The sequence below is a fragment of the Sceloporus occidentalis genome, unplaced genomic scaffold (assembly GCF_023333645.1).
Source record: "Sceloporus occidentalis isolate IW3139 unplaced genomic scaffold, rSceOcc1.0.p SCAF_8, whole genome shotgun sequence".
Classification (NCBI taxonomy): Eukaryota; Metazoa; Chordata; class Lepidosauria; order Squamata; family Phrynosomatidae; genus Sceloporus; species Sceloporus occidentalis.
Window position 1 is genome coordinate 12,710,963 of NW_028316988.1, and position 10,541 is coordinate 12,721,503.

Sequence of the window (10,541 nt, forward strand, 5' to 3'; positions counted from 1 at the left end):
GGTTCCTTCCCTTTCATGCTGGAGCACAGAGGGGGAAGCACCAGGTAAGGCCATGCAGTCCAACTAGCAGACCTTGGAAAAGTTACTTTGGAGCAAGAGAATATGATTTCCAGAACCCTTCAGATGGTATAGTCACTGTTTGGAAAATTTCCAAGCTCTGCATTCCAAAACTCTGACTTTTCCAAGCAGTAGTCTAACCTGATGCTGGGGAAGGAGGGTCATCCATCCAACAGCATGCCACCAGCACCCTGTCAGTCAGTTCCTGGCAAGCACAGAGCCAGCCTAAGACATTTGGCAAACAGCAAATTATGTTTTAGAGACTCCATAACAGAGGTCCTACAAGGACAACACTGACTTCCAATTTGCTTCCAAGCTCAGTTCAAGATGTTGATGTCAACTTGCAAAGCTCTAAATGACCAGGGGCCAAGATAGCTGAAAGACCACCTGCTCTCATTGAAGCCTGCCAGAAATTTTCTTCAGAGGAGATCACCTTGGGAACCTTTGTGGGTCGGGAGCCAATACAGAAATACTTTAAATAACTAAATAAAGGCAGCACCTCTTCTTCTTCACCCTGTCTAATAGCAGAATTGTCCCAACTTTGAGGGTCATTCCTGCTTATCCTTCATGCCACCTAATGTTGGACCATCCCAACACCTCCCTCAATCTGCCTCGCCATTACCCCACTGTTGATGGTTAATTTGTCCCTCTTCTAACTAGAAAATGTCCATGCTCATGTGCATCTAAAACCGCCTTCCCTCCAGCCCAGCCTCATGACCACCACCATCACTACCACCCTTCTGCCTGGCAATAGGGCATCATTATGCATGGTATTCCCCCCCTTTCCCGCCACTAACAAGCCTCCCGCCGTAAGTGATATAATATATTTCCCTTGAAGCATCTGAAGCACCGCTCGCCGCCTGACCTTTGCATGCCCCGTTCACAAAGGAATAAGAAATAACCATTCTTATTTCTCAGGCCTGTGATTATACCAACGGCTATAACTCAGGCCCATAAAACCCCTTCCGCCAAGCAAGAGATTCATCCCACCCACCCCCAAAAAGAAAAAGTGCACATGATGATTGACCTGAAATGAACCCTCTGCTTTATGGCGGAGGAAGATTTAAATATGGGAGAAGATATTCAAGGGGTTACTGCCTCTCCACAGACCACTTCTGGTTGTCTTCCTAGCCCTTTATGATTAACAAGAGGCCATGATTTATCAGCTTCCCCTTGGCTAGCTCTCCTATACTCTAAATGCTTCTTAACTTCTCAGAGATGGAATATAGTACATTCATGCCTCTTCCCCACTCCTCTTTCTCTCCCCTGCCCCGCATAATACATCTATATTTCTTTTCTTTTTGTAGGTTGCATCATCATTTCCTTCAAAATATTATGGCTGGCAAACGGACCCACAATAAATCAGAAGACCTCCTAGGACTGCCGTAGGAAAAGGCACTGACAACAGGGTAAGCAGGGACACACAGAGGAAGAAACTCTTTAGACAAGGAGAGAAAGGCATACATCAGGCCTGGTTCTCCCAAGAAATGGTAGGTTGGGCTTCCAACAAGGATTATGGAAATGGAAATGTCTTCCTTCCCTCTCACCTGCTCAGATGATCAGGAGTTGGAACGATGAGCTGGCATGTTCCTCACGTCTACACTGCTGAAGTCCACTTTAAATAAAAGATGAGTGACAACATGTGGCCTTTGAATTGTTATCTGAGACAACGACGATGGCAATAAAGCAGGAACAACGACAATAACAACGTACACCATTGCTTCTAAGAAAAGAAACGGTGGGTCTAATAGTTATAAGTGCAATGGGAACAATGCTGACTGGACTGATAAAATATCTGAATAAAACCATCATAGATCAGATCACATTAAGAGTACAAAAGGGACACTACATGGATACCTCAGTTAACAAAGCTTCTGACAAAGAAGCTCCTTTCCCGCCTTTTTTATGCCCACCCAGCCCCCATATTTTCCTCCTTATCCTCTGTCTAGCTGGAAGTTTTGTTTTAGCAGCAAGTCACTCTTTCCAGCCTTGAAAGAATGCAATGGCAAACACATACACACACACACACCGGACAAATCTTGCCAAGAAAACCTCCTAACAGGGTCACCACAAACAACTTAACCATCACAACAAACTGTAGCTTGCTTGGCTTGTACATGAATAATCAGCTACCTTTTGAGGATGCTGTAACTGGCATTCCTGCATCCAGACTTGATGGCCTCTTATGCCCCTTCCAACTCTGTAGTTCCAAATCCAGTCCTGTCCAGGCCTCAGGATTTGCAGATCTATCACTTCTCCATCCTATTTCTTCCCATGGCTGTGTCTGGGCTTTGCCTTTGCAAGTCTTTGAGCCCCCATCCCACAATGTTTCCCTTCTCCTGAGTTTCCTACCCTATGAGCCTGCTCTGGAGGAACCCAGGACAGGAGTTTGTTCTTGGGTTCCAGCACTGCTTCCTTGGCCATAGCAATGGCGGCATTGCTTAGCAACATCATGCCTGGCCCTCCTGCACCCTCCCAGTCTCCTAATGAGAACGTTTCTTCCCGGAGCACAATTAAGCCAGACCTTTGCACAGCAACACTCCAGCGCCACCGAGCATTTCCCAACCAAAGGCATTCCCTCATTTGATGTCTCCAAAGTTTAGACTCAGGCTAGTTTTCTTCCTCTCTGAGAGATGCGAAAGGAACATTTTGGTTTCAGTGGAGGAGTCACCTTCCTCAATGCCGAACGATGGCCCTGGACGGGCACTTTTCTCATCTCCATCATGATCCAAGTGTAACATTAGTGCATTTCTCCACAAATAAAAATGCTTCCCCTCAAAATATGACATTTTCCTTTTTTGGTCCTCACTGATTGTTTCGAAATGCAGATGCACCTGTTATTGATCTGTTCTCATCTGTTGCAACTTCTTCATCATGTTTAATGTGATTTTTGGTTGTTGGGAGCCTCCAAGTCATTTTTTACTTATGGCAACCATAAAGCAAAGTCGAGCCCTGAGCTCCAGAGTCATAGTCCAATGCTCAAACCATGATACCACACTGACTTGCATTAGTTTTAGTTCATCTACATTATTTTTATGGTTGCTGTTGTTTTATTGTAGGCTGCAATCATTTTCATTAGATTCATGTGATGATGATGCTGATGATGGATTATTATTATTCTACTCCTGGCCCACTTCAGACAAGGGCACACCTAAGAGTGGCATTCCTTGGAACTGCAAACGCACAATTTATTGTCACTTTAAAATGGCTGCATTTTCAAAAGACCCCCTTATATATTCTATATAGCTTCCCTCTCTTTTTTGATGATGCTTCAGAAAATACCAGGGAGTTGGTTTGTATACAGCTGGCCCTCTGAGTCAAAATGACCACAAAAATAATTGTGTTCAACATCCTCAGGGGAGGGATCACCCAGAAGAAGGAGCAGGAGAAGGAAGAGAAAGAGGAAGCTAGTTAAAATTAAAAAGGGCCCTGAAGTAGAAAGTGAGGAAATTAAAAACCTTGGGCTCAGCATGGAGGCTGTATATAAGCAGAATCAGAGAAGTCAGTCTGAAGGAGCCTTAAATGGAAAGAAGCGAACTGTCTTCCAACATTAAGAAGAGCTGGCAAGGGGAGACCTCTGGAACTGAAGCAAAATCAGAGAGTCAAAGCAGATTCAGACAAGCCAGGAGAAGCTCTCAGGAGAGGCCCCATGATAGCCATCTCCATGGAATCCGCTTTGTATTCTCTACTCTGACCAGCAGCATCTCTCAGTGATTCCCAAACTTTGCTCCTCCAGGAATTTTAGGCCTCAGATCCCAGAAGCCCAGACAGTTAGACCAACAGTCAGGAATCCTGGGAGCTGAAGTGTAAAACATTTGGAGAACCAAAGTCCTATCTATCTATCTATCTATCTATCTATCTATCTATCTATCTATCTATCATCCATCCATCCATCCATCCATCCATCCATCCATCCATCTATCGCTATTATCTACCTGTCTGTCTGTCTGTCTATCCAGCCAGCCATCTCTATTATCTATCTATCCATCCATTCCTTATCTATCTATCTATCTATCTATCTATCATCTATCTATCCATTCCTTCTGTCTATCATCTATCTATCCATCCATCCATCCATCCATCCATCCATCCATCCATCCATCTATCGCTATTATCTATCTATCCAGCCAGCCATCTCTATTATCTATCTATCCATCCATTCCTTATCTATCTATCTATCTATCTATCTATCTATCTATCATCTATCTATCATCTATCTATCTATCTATCTATCCATTCCTTCTGTCTGTCTATCATCTGTCTGTCTGTCTGTCTGTCTGTCTGTCTATCCATTCCTATTATCTAGCTATATAGCTATCCTTCTATTCCTCTCTCTCTCTCTCTCTCTCTCTCTCTCTCTGGATCTATCTATTTGCCTTCCCTTTTGGGCAGAAATGTATTCAGATCTCCTGCCTGGCAGAGGTTTGCAATTCCCTTTGGGGGTCTCCCCCCCTTTTTTTGCAATGAACCTGCAAATATTTGTGTGTGTGTGTGTTGGGGGGGCCCAGAGACCCCCCCCAAAAAACCCAGGGGGCTTCCTTTAATGAGGGCGCCCTTTTTTGACAGGTTCATCCTTTGCGTTGGGTCGCTTCAAGTCAAACCTGATTCGTGACACTTTTAGGGCAGGCAAAAATTTAATGGTGATGATTATGATTTTGTTGTTATTGTTTCTCTTCCATTTATTGTGATTAACCTCTGCGTTTGTTTCCTCACCAGATCCATTCGGCGCCTTTCATTTGGCTGGAAATGAAGATGAATCAGGGAGGGATGAAGGCACTTCGTTGGACAAATAAATCACAGTTAAGAGGGTTGTATTAGTAATAAATGGAGGGGGGCAAGAGACTCATTGCAGGACATGGAGCTCTTCCCTCCAAGCCTGCCAAAATAATAATAATGTTTTTAAAGGAGGAGGAGGAGGAGAAAAGGGAACATTGGTTTAAAAATCAAACAAAAATAAAGATTCTTGCATCTGCAAGGAATTAATTTAAAAATCCACAATTTGGGCAAAGGAAAAAGAAAAAGGGAGCCAAAGGAAGTCAAGAAATGGGAGACACTGGCCCCAAACACGCTGCAGAAATAATAATCCAGTTTGAGACCTGGCTCAATGCTAGGGAATCCTGGGAACTGTAGTTTTGTGGGACATTGAGCCTTCTCTGTCGAGAGAGAGAGAGAGAGAGAGAGTGCTCAGGGGCCACAATAAACTACAATTCCCAGGATTCCCTAGCACTGAGCCAGGGCAGTTAAAGCGCTCTCAGACTGGATTGTTTCTGCAATTTGCTCTGAGCCAAAATGTGTGTTTGTGTATTATAATTTTATTAAATCTGTTTTAATTCTGTGGGATCCTTCTGGGATCTAGGGGCTCAAAAATAATTAAAATAATTAAATATACATATTAGTACATGTTAACATTCAATAAAATGAGGCGGACGACAAATTAATTTGCAATTTGGGCATCTATATATGCTCATATATTTATATTTTGTTCTTAAAACCATAGAATCATAGACCTAGAAGGGACCATGAGGGTAATCTACTCCAACCCCTTTCCTTGCCATTCATTGCCTTCATCTGGCAAAGCCAGTGGATCTTGGAAACCTTGCAACATGTATATTGTGCATTTTGGCTGGCCCCACAAAGGCATCCCTGTTATGTGGGTTTTGGGTGCTACTTCTTTCTTTGAGTTAGTCTCAAAGGTGCTACAAGATGCACACAAAAACCCAACTCGACAAAATAGGATTTGGCTGAGTTTCAGCACCTTGGACAGCTTCTGCTGCACCTTGGATAGCTCCTTAAACCCAGAGTGGATTTGTACCCAGTTGATAACAGAAGCCATCAGTTGGAAGATATCAAATCTAATTTAGTGTAATAGACTAGTTTTTGCATATCAAGGTAAGTTACATCTGAAAAGGAATGCCTAGCCATACATCCAAAGGGAACAGGCATTGCAAAGATATTCGTCTGGTGCCCAATTTTGCCATTTTCTGCATCACTTTGATCCACCCAACTCTTTAAAATCTTATGAATGGTTCCAGAATCAGCAAACATAGGGGAAATGCCACTCCACATTCGCTGGGGTTTGGCGTAAAGGACCCCCATTAATGTGGGGAAAGCACAAATAAAAAAAACCCCACTATTCTTTTTACCTCTCTAGGAATCTCCAGGTCCTCCGGTGGAACTCTGTGGTCAACATCTGCTGCCAGAATTTCTCTGCAGCACAAATAGGATTCTGCAGTTGGCCCTCCGCATTTGCAGCCTTGACTTTTGCTGACTTGCAGTTTTGGTTAATACTGTATGTTCTCTCTAGGAATCTCTAGGTCCTCCAGCGCAACTCTGCCAGATGTTGACCATAGAGTTGTGCTGGAAGACCTAGACATTCCTAGAGAGGTAAAAAGAATAGTGTTTTTTCTTTGTGTTTATTCCACATCCATGGGGGTCCTTCACCCCAACCTCAGTAAATGTGGAGGCACCACTGTGTGTGTGTGTGAGTACACACACACACATTCATTCATTTCTTCTTCCTAGTGTTTGTGTGTGTGTGAAGAAAGAAAAAACAGACAGACAGATGAGCTTACCTAGGAAGTGAACACAACTTTAACAGGCTTCCTTCCTTCCTCCCTTCTCTTTCTCCCTTCTCTCCCTCCCTCCCTCCCTCCCTCCCTTCCTTCCTTCCCTCTCTTCCTTCCCTTCCCTTCCCTTCCCTTCTTTCCTTCCTTCCTTCCTTCCTTCCTTCCTTCCTTCCTTCCTTCCTCCTTTCTCTTCCTCCCTTGCCTTCCTCCCCCCTCCCTTCCCTTCCCATCCTTCCTCCCTTCCCTCCCTCTCTCCCTTCCCTTCCTTCCTTCCTTCCTTCCTTCCTTCTGTCTTTCCTTCTTTCCTTCCCTTCCCTTCCTTTCCTCTCCTTTCTCCCCCTTCCCTCCCTCCCTCCCTCTCTTTCCTTCCTGTCTTTCCTTCCATTCCTTCTTCCATTCCTTCTTTTCCTTCTTTCCCTCCCTTTCATCTGCTCCCTCCCTTTCCTTTTCTTCCTTCCTTCCTTTCTTCTTTCCTTCCTTCCTTCCCTTCTTTACCTCCCTTTCCTCTCCCTCCTCCTTCCTTCCTTACCTCCATCCCTCCCTCCCTCTTCCTTACTCCCTTCCCTTTTATTCTTTCTCCCCTTCTTCTCTTCCCTTCCTTTCCTTCCTTCTCTCCTTCCAGAAGTCGGGAAGGACCTGGAGGCCCCCAGAGGAACCCAAGGCGGAGGGACGGGGCAGAAAGGCAAGGATTTCACTGTTATTTATTTCATTTGTACGCCGCCTTTCTCCCAGAAGGCACTCCAGGCGGCTCACAGATTTCATGACAATAAGATCCGGGTCGACTCTGAGACCAAGAGGCCGGAGCCGAGGAGGAGGTCGGCCTCGGTCTTCTCTGGATTTTCCAGGCTCTGGGGTCTTCCTTTTCATTCAATGCAGTTTTCTTCCTCTTTGAAACCGTTGCTTACAGAGGGAGAACGGGAGGAGAAAACGAGGCCACAGATAACGAAATCAACGCAGAAGACTGTAGTCATCATCATCATCATCATCATAACAGTAACGAAATTCCCGGCTTCACCCCCCTTTTAGTTTGGATTTCAATCGGTGCAGAAAAGCCTTCCCAGAATGGCAGGGTTTTTTGTCCACGCAGAGTTCCAGCCCGGCGTTCTGCTAAAAGTAACGCGTTTTGAACGTGCTCCCCCCCCTCAGGACATACACGTGTCTGTGTGTGTGCACGTCTGTATGCATACCTCTGGCTCTCCCCTTCCTTCCAGTGAGGAGACCTTTCCAAGGGGAAGAAGAAGGCAGGAGAAGAGGAGATACCCCCTCCCTCCCCATCTGACTCCTTCTCTCTATCCTTACCTTAATATTGCCCTGGGCTGCATCCTCACTGCAGAAATAATCCGGTTTGACACCGCTTTAGCTCTCATGGCTCAGTGCTAGGGAATGCTGGGAATGGCAGCAGAGCAAAGTCTGCCTATCTAACTTTCAGCTACAACTGTCTTCTACAACTGTATCTACTCGATCCTTCCTTATCTATCTAGCTATCTTTCTATCCATCCATCCACCCATCGGTATTATTTACCTATCCATCCTTATTCTATCTATCTATCTATCTATCTATCTATCTATCTATCTATCTATCTATCTATCCATCCATCTATCCATTGCTATTATTTTTCTATCTATCCATCCTTAATCTATCTATCTATCTATCTATCTATCTATCTATCTATCTATCTATCCAGACCTATTATCTATTTGTTTGTCTATCTATCCATCCATCTCTATTATCTATCTACTTATCTATCTATCCATACATTCCTATTACATCTATTTCTCTATCCATCCATGTATCCCTATTGTCTCTCTATGTATCCCTATATAAATATACAGTAGTTGCAACTTGCAACATATATATATACATACAGCATGTTGCATATCTCTCTCTCTCTCTCTCTCTCTCTCTCTCTCTCTCTCTCTATATATATATATATATATATATATATATATATATATATATATCTTCTGGGAAGGAAAATTCGTCCGATTCTTTCTGGGACCCTCTTTGCGTGGGATCCGTTGGGATCCGATAGGATCGAAATTCAGGTTTCTAGGTCCCTCTTTGGAAGACTTTCCTCTCTCTCTTTGCCTTTACCAAAAACTCGATCCCAGCACAAAAGCAAAAAGAAACGAAAGAAATCCACCGCAAAGCTGATGCCACGAATCCCTTTCTTTTTCTCCCAGTGGATCCCCAAGGGGCTACAGGATCCCTTTGGCAAACTGATCCCGAGTGGATGTGGTTCTGAAACCCACCATTATCCTCTTTGGATCGCAGCTTCTTCTCCAGTCCCTTGGAAAAGAAACAGCAACAGCAACAACAGGAGAGGCTTTTTCTTATCCATCTGATGGTCATTTAACATTTAAAATACACCCCAAAGATGCTCTTCCTTCTGGATTTGGAGCAAAAATGGAAAAGGCTTAGCAAGGAAGAAGTAGGCAGTCTCTCTCTTCTTTTTTCCCTCTGCCACCTTCCCTCCTTTCTCTCTCTCTCTCTCTCCTCCGGCTGCCTTTGAATGCAAGATAAGAAGACCTTTCCATAAATAAAATAAAATAAATACAAGAGAGAGAGATAGGAAAAAAGAAAGAGAGCCCACCTTTTCCTGCTGCGAAGGTCCCTTGTTCTCTTCCCAATGCCTTCTTTGCAAGGAGTCCTTGTCCCGCTTTCATACCAAAAGAAAGGAGACCCCCTTTAAAAAGAGAGACATAGCTTCGGTTTTACGGAGCCTCTAGTCTCTCCTGGGAATTGTAGTTTTGGGGGAGGCATGCTTAGACCCTTCGCAGCCTCCTTCTGGCAAAGAGCCACTAATTAATCCTTCTTGCATCTCATTATCTCACTTTCCTCGGAAGGGAGTCCAGCCAAGAGCCCCAAAACCATGGAAATAACGATTTTTAAACCGGTTTCATCCCTTTTCCAGCTGGGGCTGGAGGGTGATGGGGGAAATTAAAGGGGGAACATTGAGATTCCCCATTGCACCCCCCTCCTCTTTGCTCCAGAATGTCAGGATTGAGGCAGAAAGGGCTGGGTTATATTCCCTTTCCGCACTGCAGAAAATAACCCGCATTGTTCCCGCATTAACTGCCCTGGCTCCATGCCTGAGCCATTCTAGTTGCTGTCCGTTGGTTGTGGCTCCAGAGCTCTCTGGCAGAGAAAACGTCTCACAAAACTACAGAATTCCCAACGTGGTGTTAAACTGGATTATTTCTGCAGTGCGGATGCAGCCTTATTTTGGGTCGCACCTTCTCTTGGAGCCAGGATCCGACCAAGAGCTGTTCAGGCTTCCTTAGGTCCAAGACACACTGCAGAAATAATCCAGTTTTGACACTGCTTTAATTGCCCTGCCTCAGGGAATCCTGGGAATTGTAGTTTGTTTTTGGCACCAGAGCTCTCGCTGACAGATGCTTCTCACAGAACTACAGTTCCCAGAATGCCCTAGCATGGAGCCAAGGCAGTTAAAGCGGTCTCGAATTGGATTATTTCTGCAGTGTGTTTTGGCCCTTAGACCGCCCTGCAGAGCAATATAGATCTCTCTCTCTCTCTCTCTCTCTCTGTATACCCATATACATATAGGTATATACATGCACACACACATCCTTTTAAATGTTGTGTAATGTTATACATTTTGATGGTTTTTATTTTCACATGTTACATTTTAATGTATAATCGTTTTAACTCTTAAAATTGTTTAGTTATTTTTAAAAATATATATTTATATATTTTAATATTCTTATAGTGTTTTTAATTGTGTTGTTTTATACTTGTTGTTCACCGCCTTGAGTCTCAATGTTGGGAGAAAGGCCGGATAGAAGAAAATGATGACGATGATGATGATATCTCTAGCTGCCCTGAGTCCCAGTCCTGGGAGAAGGGTGAGATGATGATGATGATGATGATGATGATGATACACATACACACACACA

General features: G+C 44.1%; 1 long non-coding RNA gene across 1 annotated transcript; it reads left to right on the forward strand.

Annotated features, from left to right (window-relative positions):
• LOC149307952 (uncharacterized) lies at positions 1-4,842 on the forward strand. The gene is made up of 4 exons (XR_016282226.1): positions 1-44; positions 1,365-1,466; positions 1,613-1,795; positions 4,774-4,842. It is a non-coding gene; the product is annotated as an uncharacterized LOC149307952 (long non-coding RNA).
• Positions 4,843-10,541: the final 5,699 nt, after the last annotated feature.